Source organism: Mytilus californianus, unplaced genomic scaffold, assembly GCF_021869535.1.
Source record: "Mytilus californianus isolate M0D057914Y unplaced genomic scaffold, xbMytCali1.0.p SCAF_4, whole genome shotgun sequence".
In the NCBI taxonomy this organism is placed as follows: Eukaryota; Metazoa; Mollusca; class Bivalvia; order Mytilida; family Mytilidae; genus Mytilus; species Mytilus californianus.
This window is the reverse complement of record NW_026262690.1, coordinates 70,435,296-70,454,664: the sequence shown is the minus strand read 5'-3', so window position 1 is coordinate 70,454,664 and position 19,369 is coordinate 70,435,296. Positions and strand designations below refer to the sequence as shown.

The following is a 19,369-nucleotide window of genomic DNA, read 5'->3' as shown; positions in this document are numbered from 1 at the left end:
TTCTACAAGTATTTAAAACATTCCTGAGCTTGATTTGTTTTTTTAATTTCGACTTAAAGGTCAATACCGCTAATAAAAGGTATGCACCCAACGTCTTCAGCATGGATTTATTTTGATTTTCACTAAACACTCTATAAATGTTCATCAGATGTATGCTATCCAAACTTCGTGGATTTATTGAGAGGACTACTTTTTTTTTGTTATAATTATAAGTAATAGAATATTCATAGCAGGGATGCATATTCAACATCCTGAGTTTTGATTTGATTTATGATGTCCACTGAAAAGTCCTGTTATGGCAATAAAAGGTGCGCCTTTCCAACGTTCGGGGCGTGGATTTATTCTGACGTTCTCTACAAAGTCATATAATGGTCATAGAAGATTGGCACATCCAACGTCCTGAGCGTGGATTAATTCTGATGGCCTCTAAAAGTCATATAATGGTCATAGAAGATTGGCACATCCAACGTCCTGAGCGTGGATTAATTCTGATGGCCACTTAAAAGTCATAAAATGGTCATAGCAGATTGGCACATCCAACGTCCTGAGTGTGGATTAATTCTGATGGCCTCACAAAAGTCATATAATGGTCATATAAGATTGGCACATCCAACGTCCTGAGCGTGGATTAATTCTGATGGCCACTTAAAAGTCATATAATGGTCATAGCAGATTGGCACATCCAACGTCCTGAGCGTGGATTAATTCTGATGTCCTCAAAAAAGTCATATAATGGTCATAGAAGATTGGCACATCCAACGTCTTGAGCGTGGATTAATTCAGATGGCCACTTAAAAGTCATAAAATGGTCATAGAAGATTGGCACATCCAACGTCCTCAGCGTGAAATAATTCTGATGTCCTCAAAAAAGTCATATAATGGTCATAGAAGATTGGCACATTCAACGTCCTGAGCGTGGATTAATTCTGATGGCCACTTAAAAGTCATAAAATGGTCATAGCAGATTGGCACATCCAACGTCCTGAGTGTGGATTAATTCTGATGGCCACTAAAAAGTCATATAATGGTCATAGAAGATTGGCACATCCAACGTCCTGAGCGTGGATTAATTCAGATGGCCACTAAAAAGTCATATAATGGTCATAGAAGATTGGCACATCCAACGTCCTGAGCGTGGATTAATTCTGATGGCCTCTAAAAAGTCATATAATGGTCATAGCAGATTTGCACATCCAACGTCCTGAGCGTGGATTAATTCTGATGGCCTCTAAAAAGTCATATAATGGTCATAGAAGATTGGCACATCCAACGTCCTGAGCGTGGATTAATTCAGATGGCCACTTAAAAGTCATATAATGGTCATAGAAGATTGGCACATCCAACGTCCTGAGCGTGGATTAATTCTGATGGCCACTAAAAAGTCATATAATGGTCATAGAAGATTGGCACATCCAACGTCCTGCGCGTGGATTAATTCTGATGGCCACTAAAAAGTCATAAATTGGTCATAGAAGATTGGCACATCCAACGTCCTGAGCGTGGATTAATTCTGATGTCCTCAAAAAAGTCATATAATGGTCATAGAAGATTGGCACATCCAACGTCCTGAGCGTGGATTAATTCTGATGGCCTCTAAAAAGTCATATAATGGTCATAGAAGATTGGCATATCCAACGTCCTGAGCGTGGATTAATTCAGATGGCCAGTTAAAAGTCATATAATGGTCATAGAAGATTGGCACATCCAACGTCCTGAGCGTGGATTAATTCTGATGGCCACTTAAAAGTCATATAATGGTCATAGCAGATTGGCACATCCAACGTCCTGAGCGTGAATTAATTCTGATGTCCTCAAAAAAGTCATATAATGGTCATAGAAGATTGGCACATCCAACGTCCTAAGCGTGGATTAATTCTGATGGCCACTAAAAAGTCATATAATGGTCATAGAAGATTGGCACATCCAACGTCCTGAGCGTGGATTAATTCTGATGGCCACTAAAAAGTCATAAAATGGTCATAGCAGATTGGCACATCCAACGTCCTGAGCGTGGATTAATATTTAGAAAGCTGTGAAAATTGCAAACTTTGGTTGAACAGATAGGGACTTTTAATTGATGGTCTGACACCTATATAGTATAAAAATGAAGAGATGGAATATGATTGCTAATAAGGCAACTATCCACCGGAGTTCAAATATGAAGTGGATGTAAGCAATTATAGATAAGATAAGAAAAATTTATTTTAAGTCGGGTTACATGAAATACTACAAACATAAGCTCTGTAGAGCTTTTTGCCGTAATGTAGACAAATGCTTTTTGTAGACAATCGTAAGGCCTTCAACAATGACAAAAACCTGATACTGTAAAGTCGTCTATAAAAGGCCCGACATGAAAAGTGTGAACAATTCAAACGAAAAAACTAACAGCCTAATTACACATAACAAAACAATTTACAAAATATCAAATATGAGTCGAGACAGGAACCAACGACAACCACTAAACTACAGGAAGTTTGCTCAAACCTAATTACAACTGGTACTGAAATAAATCTTGTTCTCCCAGACTGAGTTAGCAATCAGTACACAACGAGCGGCAAAGGATTTATTAAAAAAAGAAAACAGTCTGAGAAACGTCTGGTTTACGTTATATATAGATATAAGAAGATGTGGTATGAGTGCCGATGAGACAACTATCCATCCAAGTCATAATTTGTAAATGTAAACCATTAAAGGTCAACGTACGGTCTTCACCACGGAGCCTTGGCTCAAACCGAACAGCAAGCTATAAATGGCCCCCCAAAAAATAGTAGTGTAAAACCATTCAAACGTGAAAACCATTGGTGTCTTATCTATTTAAAAAAAAACCGATATACTTGCATATAAATCCATATACAATGAAACGGTTTTTGAAAAGTGGACCGAACGTTTTGACCATCGAAATTTTGCAATAGAAATACCAGTTATGACCACAAGATTTTAACAGCCAGTGCAGGACTCGCACGAACGTTAGATTTAGTAAGAGGGGCGATATTCTGACGCGTTTTTTAATTCTTGGTCACCCATGTTTAGAAAGAAAGGGGAGAAATCCAAACAATTTCCGACCAATCACAAACGTTGTTGCAAATTTGACCTTATGACGTCAAAGAATTTCCCATTATGCAATTATTGCATATAAATAAAAAACTACTATACCAATTGAATAAAAAATATTGCATTCAAATAACATTTTATACCAATTGAATAAAAACTATTGCATTTGAATGAAAATTATACCATTTGAATGAAAAATTATACCATTTGAATGAAAAATTATACCATTTGAATAAAAAATATTGCATTTAAATGAAAAAATATACCATTCAAATAAAAAAATATTGCATTTAAATGAAGAAATATACCAATTAAATAAGAAAAATGGCATTTAAATGAAAAATATCAAATTTTTGCAACCAATACCATGCCATACAATCGACTTTCTCTTTTTAATGCAACTATTGTCCATTTTGGGGATTTTTTCCCAAACAACTATCGCCGGGGGCAGAGATGCAAATTAATGCTTTGGAAAGATAAATCTATTATCTATTGATGGATTTTTTTTCGGCGGAATTTATGCTTATGCACAAAAAAGATCCACTTGGATTTGAACCTACCATAATCGACTGTTTTATGAAAATTTGTCTATAATTTAAAAGTTTACAAATATCTCGAAACTCCATACTATAATTTAAGTCAAAACATGTATATAAGATGCAAAAAATCCTAAATTATGCACTTTTATTAAATTTTTAAAGCCCATAGAAACAGACGTAAGTAGTGTCCACGTTATTATGGCGACCGCGCACGTAGTAGTCTTCGCACTTGCACTGCTTGCTCAGCATCAAGTCGTTTTTTGCGGATGGGGTCGAGCTCTCGGGGATCGGGCACGTCGCTCACCTGCTCGAAAAAGAAGGGCTCGATACCGCTTGGCTTGGACGGTGGCTTCATTGCATTCACCACGTCGACCAAAGAGTGAGGATAGCGATCCTTGATGTAGAGAAGGTCGCGGATATCGTCTTTCGAAAACCCTTTCCCCAGCGCCCGCTGCAGTAGCTGGTAGATGGGATGGTGGAGCGATTTTCCGAAGACGTAGAGTCGATCGTAGTCGAGCCATCCATCGCGCAGGAGGAGGTTATTCAGCAGCGTCGTCTTGCCGCAGTCCGACTTTCCGATGATCAGACCTCGGATGGATCGCTGCGGGAGGAGAAAATGGTTATGCCGACTCGCGGTGAGCTCATCGTAGGTAAGGTCTTCGACGTCCATTTATTTATTCTAAAATGGCAATGTACTGCTTGAAATGCAAGAGGAAGACGGAGACGAATAATCGCGCCGTGATCACGAGCAATAACGGACGGCGGCGGCGGAAGGTGGGGACCTGCGCGGAGTGCGGTACTCGAAAGTCCCAATTTATCAAGACGGAGGAGGGTGCCGGACTCATAAACAAGCTGATCAATCGGATGCCCGTCGAGATGCATCTGCCGGGGCATAGTTTCACCGGTCCGGGGACCAGACTCAGCCAGCGACTCAATGCTGACGGTATCCCCAAACCTTGGTCGAGGCCCATCAATCGAGTCGATGAGGCCGCCTACCGCCACGATCTTGGCTACGCCAAGCATAAGGATACGACCGCACGCAATTTGATCTGCGATAAGACGATGCTAGCCTCCCTCGATGCCATCCCTAATCCGACTACGCGTGAGCGCTTTGAGCGTGGCATCGTCAGACCTATCATCGGTACCAAAGCACGATTTGGGCTGGGTGTGGGGAAAAAAAAAAGTACGATGTTCGGACGAGCTAGCCGAAGAGCTGCATAAGCCAGTCCGACGCAAATTCCAGAAGCGTCGCGTGGTGGTAGGTGGTGTGGACGAGACCTGGGCTGCCGATCTCGTAGATATGAGCGCATTCTCCCGCGATAACCGAGGCTTCAAGTACCTCTTGAGCATCATCGACGCCTTCTCCAAGTACGGCTGGTTGGTGCCGCTCAAGGATAAGAAAGGTGCCACTGTGCGACATGCCTTCCGGACCGTCTTCAAGCATCGCACGCCCGAGAAGCTATGGACCGATAAGGGGACCGAATTTTATAATCGTGAGGTGAAGGATCTGCTCCGGAAGCACGACGTCGAGCTCTACTCCACCGAGAACGAAGAGAAGTCGAGCGTGGTGGAGCGCTGAAATTGCACCATGAAGGAGAGGATGTTCAAGTACTTCTCGGCAAATTCCACGCACAGCTACCTTCCCGTCCTGGACGATCTCGTCCACCAGTATAATACCACCAAGCATCGATCCATCAAGATGACCCCCGCAGCCGCCAGCCAGAAAGAGCATGAGACCAAGGTCTTCTGGAACCTTTACGGAGACCTCCCTCCCATGCAGCCGCGGCGATTCGACATCGGCGATAAGGTCCGGATCACAAAGAAGAAGGGCACCTTCGAGAAGGGATATACTCCGCGCTGGACCGAGGAGGTCTTTACCATCGCCCAGGCCCTAGCGACGCAGCCGCCCACCTATCGCCTCAAGGATTTCAGCGGCGAGGAAATTCAGGGATCCTTCTATGAGCCCGAACTTCAAAAGACTGATCAGGACGTCTACCGCATAGAGAAGATCCTCCGCAGGCGAACAAAGAACGGGATTAATGAGGTGTTTGTGAAGTGGAAGGGTTATCCTAAGAGTTTTAATTTAGATAATTGGAACATATCCATCGTCACCTGTGTAACATTTCCTGTACTGGTTCAGGCGATAAGCATGATTCCCAGCCACCTCATCATGATGCAGGGCCGCCAACACTGCCCACTGGAAGCAACGATCATCCTCATTTCTCACGTTGAAGATTGCCTTCTTTTTGGCAAGTGCTGATGGGGTTGGTATGTAGGAGCTGCCCCTAAGTGGCTTGAATTCGTTCAGGTGGATCTCTAGCTGCTCGATGTGGGCGAAAGTCCATCCACTACCCTCGCGCATATACCTTCACATGCTTTCCTTGATCTTCCCTACCATGACCGCAATCTCGAAGTCGAGGTCTGCTGATTCGGTGATGACTGTCTGGGCTGATCTGAAGTAAGGGATGACGTAGGTGTTCCCCCCAGTTGCGGGATTCGTTTTGACCAGCTCCACTTTCAACACTAGCTGTACCTTCAAGCCCTTCTTTCGGGTGAGGGCATCTTCGATCGTCCTGGAGATGGTGTTGCGACTTACTTAAAAAAACGTTTCCAAATCATGCTGCTGGAGCGGGTCGATTCTGACTGTGCAAAGACTCCTTTCAATGCATCGCGTCGGTCGACTACCTTGATCTCGTCTTCCACTGGGACATTTTCGATATCCTTCTTCACCAGGTCTGTTAGGGCGGCTCTTCCTAGTCGGGAGTATTTGGTGATTCCGCGTCTTTTGGCGATGGCCTTCAGCTCCTTCTTTGTGAAGACCTCTTCGCGGGCAAATTTTCGGTTAGTTTTCTCCTCGATGAGTTTGACCAACTTTTTCTTCGACATCCTGCTGACCCCCCTCAAACCCTCATCCTTAGCTATTTGATGGAGTGTCTTCATGGTCTCTTTTACAACAATTTTGCCTACGATTGGGATGTTCTCGTCATCGTCCTGTTGGCGCGGCTGCTTCCTATGTCTCCAGCAGAGACCGTCCATTCCCGGTTTACTTTTGCAAAACTGCCCCTTTTTCCTCTTTAGTGGGACACCGCAGGTGTGTCTCACCCAATCTTCTTTGGCTGGTCTTCAAATTTCGGCTTTGTCGACTGAGCGCCGCAGTTTTGACACATCTGGGTGGTTGGATCCATCTGTGCCATATTTGGGTTGTCGCAGCACTGCTGAGGGGTTGGGGTTGGGGTGCTATCCTTCAAATCTTCCTGATTCTCCAAGAAGAAATTTGCGTACTGATCCATGATATTCTTACCCGATTCCATTCTTTTATTTATTTCAATTTGGGCCACCCTTCCCTCTAAGGTGTCTTCGCTGATGAAGTCATCTGTGTCGACGAATCCATTGTGTACAAAAGTCATGATTTATTATACGCTGAGAAGGGACTCTGTCGGATTGCATCTTAGCCTCGGGTATGGGGGTCCTATGCAGGTTTATCCCTTGAAATTGGGGGGGGGGGGGGGGGGGGTGTAGAATCGGCCTTTTCACACTACTGACGTAAACAATTCAAATATACCAATTTGGCTTTTTTTTCTCGTTCTCTAACAAAGAGTTCAATTTCTTTTGTTTGATTTCAACTGGGTTTCCGCCTGGTCAGCAATTAAGTACAACCAATCAGGCAGGATTCTACTTCGTCAAAATTATCTCCCCATTACGCCAGTCAATTTTTAGAATCGTAAAAATGGCAGCCATTGTACGGATGACGCGCTGTCAATTTAGCTCTTGATAATCGATAAATTTATCCACATAGCACCATTACGATCCTTGTATGCCAGTTGTATTTTATAAGACAAATGTATCTACTAGCTATTGAGCATCATTTTATGTACTTTTCGGCATTCAATCTACTTAAAACTATTGTCTGATCGGTTGTCAGGTGGAATTTTTTAAAGTTCAAAAACATTTAAAAAAAATCTAATTAGATATTTCGTGGAAGGCAGACTAAAAAATTTCTTAGTGTGGATAGTAAAAATGGGGGTTGTCTCAAGAGTTGGTAAATTCACTCGAAACTAGGTGAGACATGCGCAGTAGTGATAGATATGTAGTATAAATATAGAAAATTGAATATTTTAATCAACAAAAAAAAAATCCAAAACAAATATCTGTATCATATACCCAAGCGCCTGTGGTTCTTATAATCATTTTGATTTTAGATTCATATTAGTTTGCTTTTTGGTCTTTGGGGTGGGTATGTTTTTGGTGTTTTGAGTTGGACATGATGTACATGTAGGTGCAGCTGATAAAAAAACGCACCTTTTCACAATGTGGGGAGACAAAACGACTCACAGATGATTAGCAAAGTTGCCTTTTGAGGTATGGGCATATTGCTCACATAGGCTTCGGGAAAAGGCCGAGAGTATTCGCAGTCTTATAAGGAGTTTTTACAACAAGTATACAAGTGTGTATGTATATTAAAAGTATGGAACGCCACAGCTGTCTTATGTGGAACTCTGATATTACTTTATGTTGTTTTATTATGACTTGATGATATTTTGTCTTTACTTAATATGGTTTTGACATTACGTAATGATGTTTTGATATAACTCAATATGGAATAGTCATTACTTAATGATATTTCGATATTACACGATATGGTTTCGTATTGACTTGATATAGTTTTGTCATTACTCAATATGGTTTTGTCATTACTCGATGTGGTTTCACCATTATTTAATGTGGTTGTGTCATTAGTCAATGTGGTTTTAACATTACTTGATGTGAATGAGACTTAACGTTATGTAGTTGTTTCATTACATGATGTGGTTTTGTTATTTCGTAATGATGATTTGCCTATTCTTTATATGGTTTTAACATTACGCAATGATGTTTCAAAATTTGACGATTTTACACTACATGATGTGTTTGTTTCATTATTTGATGTGGTCCTGTCATTCTTTGATGTGGTTATCCCATTACTTGATAAGGTAAAACCACGTGACCAATTCGGAAAAAAATATGTTCTATTTTTAAACAGATTTCAATATATCGTTTGTTTAATGTACTTGGATGGGTATCGCTATCCATTGAGTTAAAGTTCAAATTAAAGTTCCAGTGGTTGTTCAGAGTTATTTGGTATGAAAAAGGGGAACGGCAGACAATAATAAGAAAAAAAGTATTAAAAAGTTTACAGTATTTCGGACATAATTGGGATATCCCCAAACCACATGGTCCTGTTGTTTTTATCCTAAGTTCTCAAACGGAACGAAGCAGTATTTTTGTAATAAATTTGTAAAATATTCCATGGAAACCTGTGTCTCGCCTGATATTGCTGCTGTAAGTGTAAAAGCATCATGTTGATCGGCTGTACATTTATCTATACATTTATCGGTAAAAAAAAATTAAAAAAAAATGTTTTTCTGTAGATGCTTTTTCTTGAAATTGAGGAATAACTCCTATACATGTTTAAAACACTTCATGGAGGTTTACAAATTTTTCATGTCAAAACAGTTTAATTCGGTTTTATTTAACTAATACAAAACTGTATGGTTTTCAACAATGAGCAAAACCCATACCCTATAGTAAGCTATAAAAGGTCCCGAAATGAAAAATGTAAAAAACTAGAAACCTAACGATCTAGAGATAGATAGATAGATACTTTATTCTCTAAAAACTAAATACAAGTTTACAGAGAAACATACAATATAAATACAGATACAATAGTCGAGGTAAACAAATCCAGTATGATATCCTAAAAGTAATATACATGGCATATATGTTTAGTAACATGTATAATGAAAGGTTAAACTCAATAGAAATAAAAAAATGGAGATGGAGACGCCGACGCTACTATCGACGACGAAATATAGGTTTGTTGTGTCTCACTGCCGCTACATTGATGTCGCAGGCTCGACACAAATCAAAAGACTTGAACTTTATCGTTAACAAATGAAACACTTCAAATCAACTCACACTAAAGTTACAGGGAAACGGGGGGGGGGGGGGGGGGGGGGGGCTCGGACTAAGCGACAAAGCATCAATACTATAAAATATGAATTCTCCGAATTTTTTTTAGCGTAAATGATCATTTGAACTTATACGAATATCAATCTTTTATTTGTAATCAATTGAATTCCCTGATCTACCTCGCACTAATTGAAAAATAAACTTTTTGGAATATCTTTTTCATATGTGACGACGGACATGTTCCAGTGGTCGTAACCATAAAACCGTCATCTTTTCCATTATGGGTATAAAGTTATTCCGCATAACTCCTCCTACAGTTTGAATCCTAGGAAGTTTTCTCTTTACTGTCTGTTTGTACATATATTGAAGGTGTGCATGTGGTCAGGGTTTTTATTTTTATTACCTTTTGCTCTTTTGGGAGATAATTGAACTTTTTTTTGTCATTTTTGGGGTATAAGCGGTTAAATGAGTTGAGTGCGGGGACATCACTTTGTCTAGTTTACTTTTTTTCTCGTGTTGTGCTGTTACACAACTGTAACAGTCTGATGTACGGTTAGGATTTAGCGCTCACATACATAAACTCCGCCACGTGCACTTTCTTTATGTACCCGCCCCAAGTCAGGAGCATGAAGTTCAATTGTTGTCGTTGTATAAATGTGTGTCATATTTTTTTGTAGATTGTTTATTTATAAATAAGACCGTTTGTTTTTTCGTTTGAATTTTTTCACATGATGCATGGTGGCCTTTTGTAGCTGACTATACGGTGTGTTGAAGGCTGTACGGTTGCCTATAAATGATTTCTTACATCCACTGTATTTAAACTCTGGTGGATAGTTGTCTCATTGTCAATCACACACATCTAACTTTATTTCAACTTCTTTGTTGCGTTTTGTATACTGTAACATTGTTTATCTTTTGTACGCATACCCCGGAGCCCTCTTTTCGGAAGCCCGAGCAAAAGTCCTTGTTCCGCGATAGAAAATTTAATTACGAACTCATATAAGATAGCTCGAATTTCAACTCAAAATCTTAATTTATCTAAATGAGACTTAAATTCGAATCTTACTCAAACTCTACCTCAAAAAGTGACTCAAATTTAATGTTGTAACTAAAACTCTGCCTTTAAATATGACTCAAACTCGAAGTCCAACTCGAAACTCAATGCTAACTTAAACTTTAATTCTAATAATGACTTGAATTCGAAATCGAAGACTAACTCAAAGTTTAACTCAAACAGTAACCCGAACTTTAATTTGAACTCTTATTCGATGGATGGCCACACTCATCCAAGGCACATAAAACATGGAAATCTATCTAAAAATAGAACAGGTTTTTCCGAATTGGTCACGTGATTTTACCTCATCAAGTAATGGGATAACCACATCAAAGAATGACAGGACCACATTAAATAATGAAACAAACACATCATGTAGTGTAAAATCGTCAAATTTTGAAACATCATTACGTAATGTTAAAACCATATAAAGAATAGGCAAATCATCATTACAAAATAACAAAACCACATCATGTAATGAAACAACTACATAACGTTATGTCACATTCACATCAAGTAATGTTAAAACCACATTGACTAATGACACAACCACATTAAATAATGGTGAAACCACATCGAGTAATGACAAAACCATATTGAGTAATGACAAAACTATATCAAGTCAATAAGAAACCATATCGTGTAATATCGAAATATCATTAAGTAATGACTATTCCATATTGAGTTTTATCAAAACATCATTACGTAATGTCAAAACCATATTAAGTAAAGACAAAATATCATCAAGTAATAATAAAACAACATAAAGTAATATCAGAGTTCTACATAAGACAGCTGTGGCGTTCCATATAAAAGGGTTGTTATTTCTTTGTGTGCATAAATGGAGATGTTGGATATACAATAAAAGAGCAACTGACCAATTAACGACACACAACACAAAAGACATCTAGTACGTGACTAATGCAGGATGGAGGAGTATTTTTTACTGCTGACTTGTAGCCGGTTTTAGTAAAGATTCGTTGGTCCCTTGAATTGGAAAGTTAATAAGTATATTTAGTATAGCAATTATTATAACATCACATGTTCACAACATAAGTCAGATTTTAACCATAACAGCAACATATTTCAGTCTCCTAGTACGTATTTGTTATTCTTTAAACTTCTTGTATTCAGGAGAAAACTCAAATCAATATGAAATAAGGAGATTGCCAATGAGACAACTTTCCATCGAAGACAAAATGACATAGATGTTAGCGTGCTTACATTGCTACATTTGAGATCTCCCAATGACCATTCCACTATGAACTGCTTTTTCAAAAAGATATATTGTCACCAAATGCCTTATGAAATAGAACATCATCATATATTCTAATATATATTTAGCTACCTCGACAAAATGCTGGGAGCATATTGTTTTACCCATGTTCGTTCGACACTCCGTCCCGCACTTTGTATATAGGGTATATATATATCCGTTTATTTGGCAATCGCCAATGGCAGTCAGCAGGGTTTAAGAACATGTGTTGTTCGACCTGTTAGTCAAATGCGTTTTGTTAAAATATACTTTTTCACTTTTTTTGTTTTTTTGGAAAATGTTGTTTATGCTGTATTTAGACCCCTCTAACACGAAATTTGTTTTGCATGCACAAGTATAAAAATTGTGGTTTTTATCCAACGCAATCATAGGTTTGAACGTTGTTTTCAATTTAGACTTGTGTATTTTTTTCGTTTGGGCTTGTATTATATTTGCCTTCGGGTTTATATGATCCGTTCATCCTATTTTGACTCCTCAAAATTCAAGAGTCTATCCTAAATTGAGGTAAATTGTATGGCTTTCCAAATACCGTTTCGATTCCTAACATCACTGAAGAGACATTAATTGTCGAAATCCGGATATGGTTTACAAAAACCTTTGCACCTTTTGTTTGCTGTATATCATCTTTTCCGCAAGTTTATTGTTTTCTGTTTAGTATTAAATTTATAGTTAAGATTTATGTATTACATCGGTGATCCGTTTATTTGGCAATCGCCAATGACAGTCAGCAGGGTTTAAGAACATTTGTTGTTCGACCTGTCAAATGTGTTTTGTTAAAATATACTTTTTCACTTTTTTGGTCTTTTGGAAAATGTTGTTTGTGCTGTATTTAGACTCCTCTAACAAGAATTTTTTTTTGCATGCACACGTATAAAAATTGCGGTTTTTATCCAACGCAATCATAGGTTTGAACGTTGTTTTCAATTTAGACTTGTTTATATTTTTTCGTTTGGGCTTGTATTATATTTGCCTTCGGGTTTATATGATCCGTTCATCCTATTTTGACTCCTCAAAATTCAAGAGTCTATCCTAAATTGAGGTAAATTGTTTGGCTTTCCAAATACCGTTTCGATTCCTAACATCACTGAAGAGACATTAATTGTCGAAATCCGGATATGGTGTACAAAAACCTTTGCACCTTTTGTTTGCTGTATATCATCTTTTCCGCAAGTTTATTGTTTTCTGTTTAGTATTAAATTTATAGTTAAGATCCATTTATTACATCGGTGATCCGTTTATTTGGCAATCGCCAATGACAGTCAGCAGGGTTTAAGAACATTTGTTGTTCGACCTGTTAGTCAAATGCGTTTTGTTAAAATATACTTTTTCACTTTTTTGGTCTTTTGGAAAATGTTGTTTGTGCTGTATTTAGACCCCTCTAACAAGAAATTTGTTTTGCATGCACACGTATAAAAATTGCGGTTTTTATCCAACGCAATCATAGGTTTCAACGTTGTTTTCAATTTAGACTTGTATAAAGCCAGGTCATTTAATTACACATTCAGATATATTGATGATGTTCTTTCAATTAACAATCCAAAATTTTATGATTGGCTTCCATTAATATATCCCCCAGAACTAGAAATTAAAGAAACAACAGACACGACTTCCTCTGCCTCATTTTTAGACTTATACCTCGAATTTGACATACACAATGTACACGCTCATCTCAGTACCAGAATCTATGACAAATGAGATGATTTTAATTTTGAAATTATCAATTTCCCCAACCTTAGTAGCAATATACCAACTTCACCTGCATATGGGATATACATTTTCCAACTTATTCGGTATTCGAGGGCATGCAGCAACTACTCAGACTTTTTAAAACGTCATCAGTGTTTGAGCAGAAAGTTGACGAACAAGGCCTTGCGGTCATAAAAATTTCGAGCACGATAATAGTACTCAGACTCAGAAATCAAATAATCAAAATACTGTATATGGTGTTTCGAGCACAAATTTTGTACTCCGAGTACGGTGTAAAGTTTTATGACCGACACCCCAGGGGTGTGTCAAAGAACGTCTCGTCCTTTTTCTAAAAAAAAGTTCATCGGAAGGTATCAAGACCTTGTTGATAAATATTCCGTATCAACTCCACAAATAATACACGACGGTCTTGAAGTAAAGATTCTGGGTACTGACTTTGTTTATCATCTTAATAACGTGTTATAGTTTTCTGTTATTTGTCTTTATGAATATTACTTTTACTGTTTAGTCTGTTTTAGTGGTATCCGTTTGACGTGGCTCTGTACTTATACATCCCGTCATTGTGTTATTGTTCTATGATAGTTTTTGTATTCTTCTCTTTATGACTTTTTTTGTTTCTTTGTTACATATGACGTGGCTCTGTACTTATACATCCCGTCATTGTGTTTTTGTGCCATGGTAAATGTTTGTTTAGACATTTCTTTGTTTTTCTAGTGATTAAGATAATATCACAATGTTGACTGCTGTACCCCTATTTTTTGACATTTTTATCAGCAGGTGATGTTATAAGTAAAGAGAGGGTCAATAGAGACACTTTTTATTGTGCCTATAGGAAAGGGTCATATCAGCAGGTGATGCTATAAGTAAAGAAAGGGTCAATAGAGACACTTTCTATGATGCCTATAGGAAGGGGTCATATCTGCAGGTGATGTTTTAAGTAAAGAGAGGGTCAAAAGAAACACTTTCTATTGTGCCTATAGAAATGGGTCACATCAGGAGGTGATGTTATAAGTAAAGAGAGGGTCAATAGAGACACTTTCTATTGTGCCTATAAGAAAGGGTCATATCAGCAGGTGATGTCCAAAGTAAAGAAAGGGTCAATAGAGACAATTTCTATGATGCCTATAGGAAGGGTCATATCAGAACGTGATGTTATAAGTAAAGAAAGGGTCAATGTTTTAAATAAATAAAGAAAGGGTCAATTGAGACACTTTCTTTGGTGCCAATACGAAGGCTTCATATCAGCAGGTGATGTTTTAAGTAAAGAGAGGGTCAACAGAAACACTTTCTATTGTGCCTATAGAAAGGGGTCACATCAGCAGGTGATGTTATAAGTAAAGAGAGGGTCAATAGAGACACTTTCTATTGTGCCTATAAGAAAGGGTCATATCAGCAGGTGATGTCCTAAGTAAAGAAAGGGTCAATAGAGACACTTTCTATGATGCCTATAGGACGGGGTCATATCAGCAGGTGATGTTATAAGTAAAGAAAGGTGATGTTTTAAATAAAGAAAGGGTCAATAGAGACACTTTCTATTGTGCCTATAAGAAGGGGTCACATCAGCAGGTGATGGTATAAGTAAAGAAAGGGCCAATAGAGACACTTTCCATTGTGCCTATAGGACGGGGTCATATCAGCAGGTGATGTTATAAGTAAAGAAAGGTGATGTTTTAAATAAAGAAAGGGTCAATAGAGACACTTTCTATTGTGCCTATAGAACGGGGTCATATCATTTGGTGATGTTATAAGTAAAGAAAGGTGATGTTTTAAATTAAGTAAAGAAAGGGTCAATAGAGACATTTTCTATTGTGCCTATAAGAAGGCGTCACATCAGCAGGTGATGTTATAAGTAAAGAAAGGGCCAATAGAGACACTTTCTATTGTGCCTATAAGAAGGTGTCCTATCAGCAGGTGGTGTCATAAGTAAAGAAAGGGTCAATAGAGATACATTTTATTGTGCCTATAGGAAGGGTCATATCAGAACGTGATGTTATAAATAAAGAAAGGGTCAATGTTTTAATTAAATAAAGAAAGGGTCAATTGAGACACTTTCTTTGGTGCCAATACGAAGGGTTCATATCAGCAGGTGATGTTTTAAGTAAAGAGAGGGTCAATAGAAACACTTTCTATTGTGCCTATAGAAAGGGTCATATCAGCAGGTGATGTCCTAAGTAAAGAAAGGGTCAATAGAGACACTTTCTATGATGCCTATAGGACGGGGTCATATCAGCAGGTGATGTTATCAGTAAAGAAAGGTGATGTTTTAAATAAAGAAAGGGTCAATAGAGACACATTCTATTGTGCCTATAGGACGGGGTCATATCAGCAGGTGATGTTATAAGTAAAGAAAGGTGATGTTTTGAAATAAAGTAAAGAAAGGATCAATAGAGACACTTTCTATTGTGCCTATAAGAAGGGGTCACATCAGCAGGTGATGTTATAAGTAAAGAAAGGGCCAATAGAGACACTTTCTATTGTGCCTATAAGAAGGTGTCCTATCAGCAGGTGATGTCCTAAGTAAAGAAAGGGTCAATAGAGAAACTTTCTATGATGCTGATGGGAAGGGGTCATATCAACAGGTGATGTTATAAGTAAAGAAAAGGTCAATAGAGACACTTTCTTTGATGCCTATAAGAAGGGGTCATATCAGCAGGTGATGTTTTAAGTAATGAAATGGTCAATAGAGATACTTTCTATGATGCATATAGGAAGAGTTCAAATCAGCAGGTGATGTTATAAGTAAACAGAGGGTCAATAGAGACACTTTCTATTCTGCCTAAAGGAAGGGGTCCTATCAGCAAGTGATGTTATAAGTAAAGAAAGGGTCAATAGAGACACTTTCTATTATGCCTATAGGAAGGGGTCCTATCAGCAGGTGATGTTATAAGTAAAGAAAGGGTCAATAGAGACATTTTCTATGATGCTTATAGGAAGGGGTCATATCAGCAGGTGAGTGATGTTATAAGTAAAGAAAAGTTCAATAGAGACACTTTCTATTGTGCCTATAAGAAGGGTATCATATCAGCAGGTGATGTTATTAGTCAAGAAAGGGTCAATAGAGTCACTTTCCATGGTTCATATAACAAGGGGTCATATCAGCAGGTGATGTTTTAAGTAAAGAAAGGGATAAAAGAGACACTTTCTATTGTGACTATAAGAAGGGGTCATATCAGCAGGTGATGTTATAAGTAAAGAAAGGGTCTATAGATACACTTACTATGGTGCCTTTAGGAAGAGTCTTATCAGCATGTGATGTTGTAAGTAAAGAAAGGTTCAATAGAGACACTTTTTATTGTGCCTATAGGAAGGGTTTATATCAGTAGGTGATGTTTTAAGTAGAGAGAGGGTCAATAGAGACACTTTCTATTGTGCCTATAAGAAGGGGTCATATCAGAAGGTGATGTCCTAAGTAAAGAAAGGGTCAATAGAGACACTTTCTATTGTGCCTGTAGGAAGGGGTCATATCAGCAGGTGATGTTATAAGTAAAGAAAGGGTCAATAGAGACACTTTCTATGAATCCTATAGGAAGGGGTCATATCAGCAGGTGATGTTATAAGTAAAGAAAGGGTCAATAGAGACACTTTCTATGAATCCTATAGGAAGGGGTCATATCAGCAGGTGATGTTATAAGTAAAGAAAGAGTCAATAGAGACACTTTCTATTTTGCCTATAGGAAGGAGTCATATCAGCAGGTGATGTGTTAAGTAAAAAAAAGAGCTATAGAGACACCTATAAGAAGAGGTCATATCAGCAAGATATGTTATAAGTAAAGAAAGGGGAAATAGAGACACTTTCTTTGATGCATACAAGAAGGGGTCATATCAGCAGGTGATGTTATAAGTAAAGAAAATGTCAATAGAGACACTTTCTTTGATACCTTTAGGAAGGGATCATATCAACAGGTGATGTTTTCTGTAAAGAACCCTTCCTATAGGCACAATAAATAATGTCTATATTGACCCTTTCTTTACTTAGGACATCACTTGAAGATATGACCCTTTCCTATAGGCATCATAGAAAGTGTCTCTATTGACCCTTTCTTTACTTATACCATCACCTGCTGATATGACCCCTTCCTAAAGGCACAATAAAAAGTGTCTCTTTTGACCCTTTCTTTACTTAGGACATCACCTGCTGATATGACCCCTTCTTATAGGCACAATAGAAAGTGTCTCTATTACCCTTTCTTTACTTAGGACATCACCTGCTGATGTGATCCCTTCTTATAGGCACAATAGAAAGCGTCTCTATTGACCTTCTCTCTACTTAAAACATCACCTACTGATATAAACCCTCCTTATAGGCACAATAAAAAGTGTCTCTTTTGACCCTTTCTTTACTTAGGACATCACCTGCTGATATGACCCCTTCCTATAGGCACAATAGAAAGTGTCTCTTTTGACCCTCTCTTTACTTATAACATCACCTGCTGATATGACCCCTTCCTCCAGGCACCATAGAAAGTGTCTCCATTGACCTTTTCTCTATTTAGGACATCACCTCCTGATATGACCCCTTTTTATAGGCACCATAGAAAAGGTCTCTATTGACCCTCTGTTTTCTTAAAACATCACCTGCTGATATGACCCCTTCCTATAGGCAGAATAGAAAGTGTCTCTATTGACCCTTTCTTTACTTATAACATCACCTTCTGATATGGTCCTTCCTATAGGCATCATAGAAAGTGTCTCTTTTGACCATTTCTTTACTTATAACATCACCTGCTGATATGACCCCTTCCTATAGGCACAATAGAATGTGTCTATATTGATCCTTTCTTTAGTTATAACATCACCTGCTGATATGACCCCTTCCTATAGGCACAATAGAAAGTGTCTCTATTGACCCTCTCTTTACTTAAAACATCACCTGCTGATATGATCCCTTCTTATAGGCATCAAAGAAAGTGTCTCTATTGACCCTTTCTTTACTTATAACATCACCTGTTGATATGACCCCCTTCCCATAAGCATCATAGAAAGTGTCTCTATTGACCCTTTCTTTACTTATAACATCACATGCTGATATGACCCCTTCCTATAGGCATAATAGAAAGTGTCTCTATTGACCCTTTCTTTACTTATAACATCACCTGCTGAAATGACCCCTTCCTATAGGCACCATAGAAAGTACTTCTTTTGAACCTCTATTTAGTTATAGCATCACCTGCTGATATGACCCCTTCCTATAGGCACAATAGAAAGTGTCTCTATTGACCCTCTCTTTACTTATAACATCACCTGCTGATATGACCCCTTCCTATAGGCACAATGGAAAGTGTCTCTTTTGACCCTCTCTTTACATATAACATCACCTGCTGATATAACCCCTTCCTATAGGCACAATAGAAAGTGTCTCTATTGATCCTTTCTTTACTTATAACATCTCTTGCTGATATGACCCCTTCCTATTGGCACCAAAGAAAGTGTCTCTATTGCCCCTTTCTTTACTTATAACATCACCTGCTGATATGACACCTTCCTTTAGGAACAATAGGAAGTTTCTATTTTGACCTTTTCTTTTCTTAAAACATCACCTGCTGATATGACCCCTTCCTATAGGCACAAAAGAAAGTGTCTCTATTGACCTTCTCTTTACTTATAACCTCACCTGCTGATATGACCCCTTCCTATAGGCACAATATAAAGTGTTTCTATTGACCCTCTCTTTACTTATAACATCACCTGCTGATATGACCCCTTCCTATAGGCACCATAGAAAGTGTCTCCATTGACCCTTTCTTTATTTATTACATCACCTGCTGATATGACCCCTTCCTATAGGCACAATAG

The 19,369-nt window shown here is 38.3% G+C and overlaps 1 protein-coding gene and 1 long non-coding RNA gene across 16 annotated transcripts in view; one reads left to right on the top strand and one right to left on the bottom strand.

Annotated features, from left to right (window-relative positions):
- LOC127698684 (serum paraoxonase/arylesterase 1-like) overlaps positions 1-19,369 on the bottom strand; it is a 244,324-nt gene that overhangs the window by 92,190 nt on the left and 132,765 nt on the right. The window lies entirely within an intron of this gene.
- Positions 1-19,369, top strand: part of LOC127698712 (uncharacterized) — a 99,954-nt gene that overhangs the window by 20,461 nt on the left and 60,124 nt on the right. The window lies entirely within an intron of this gene.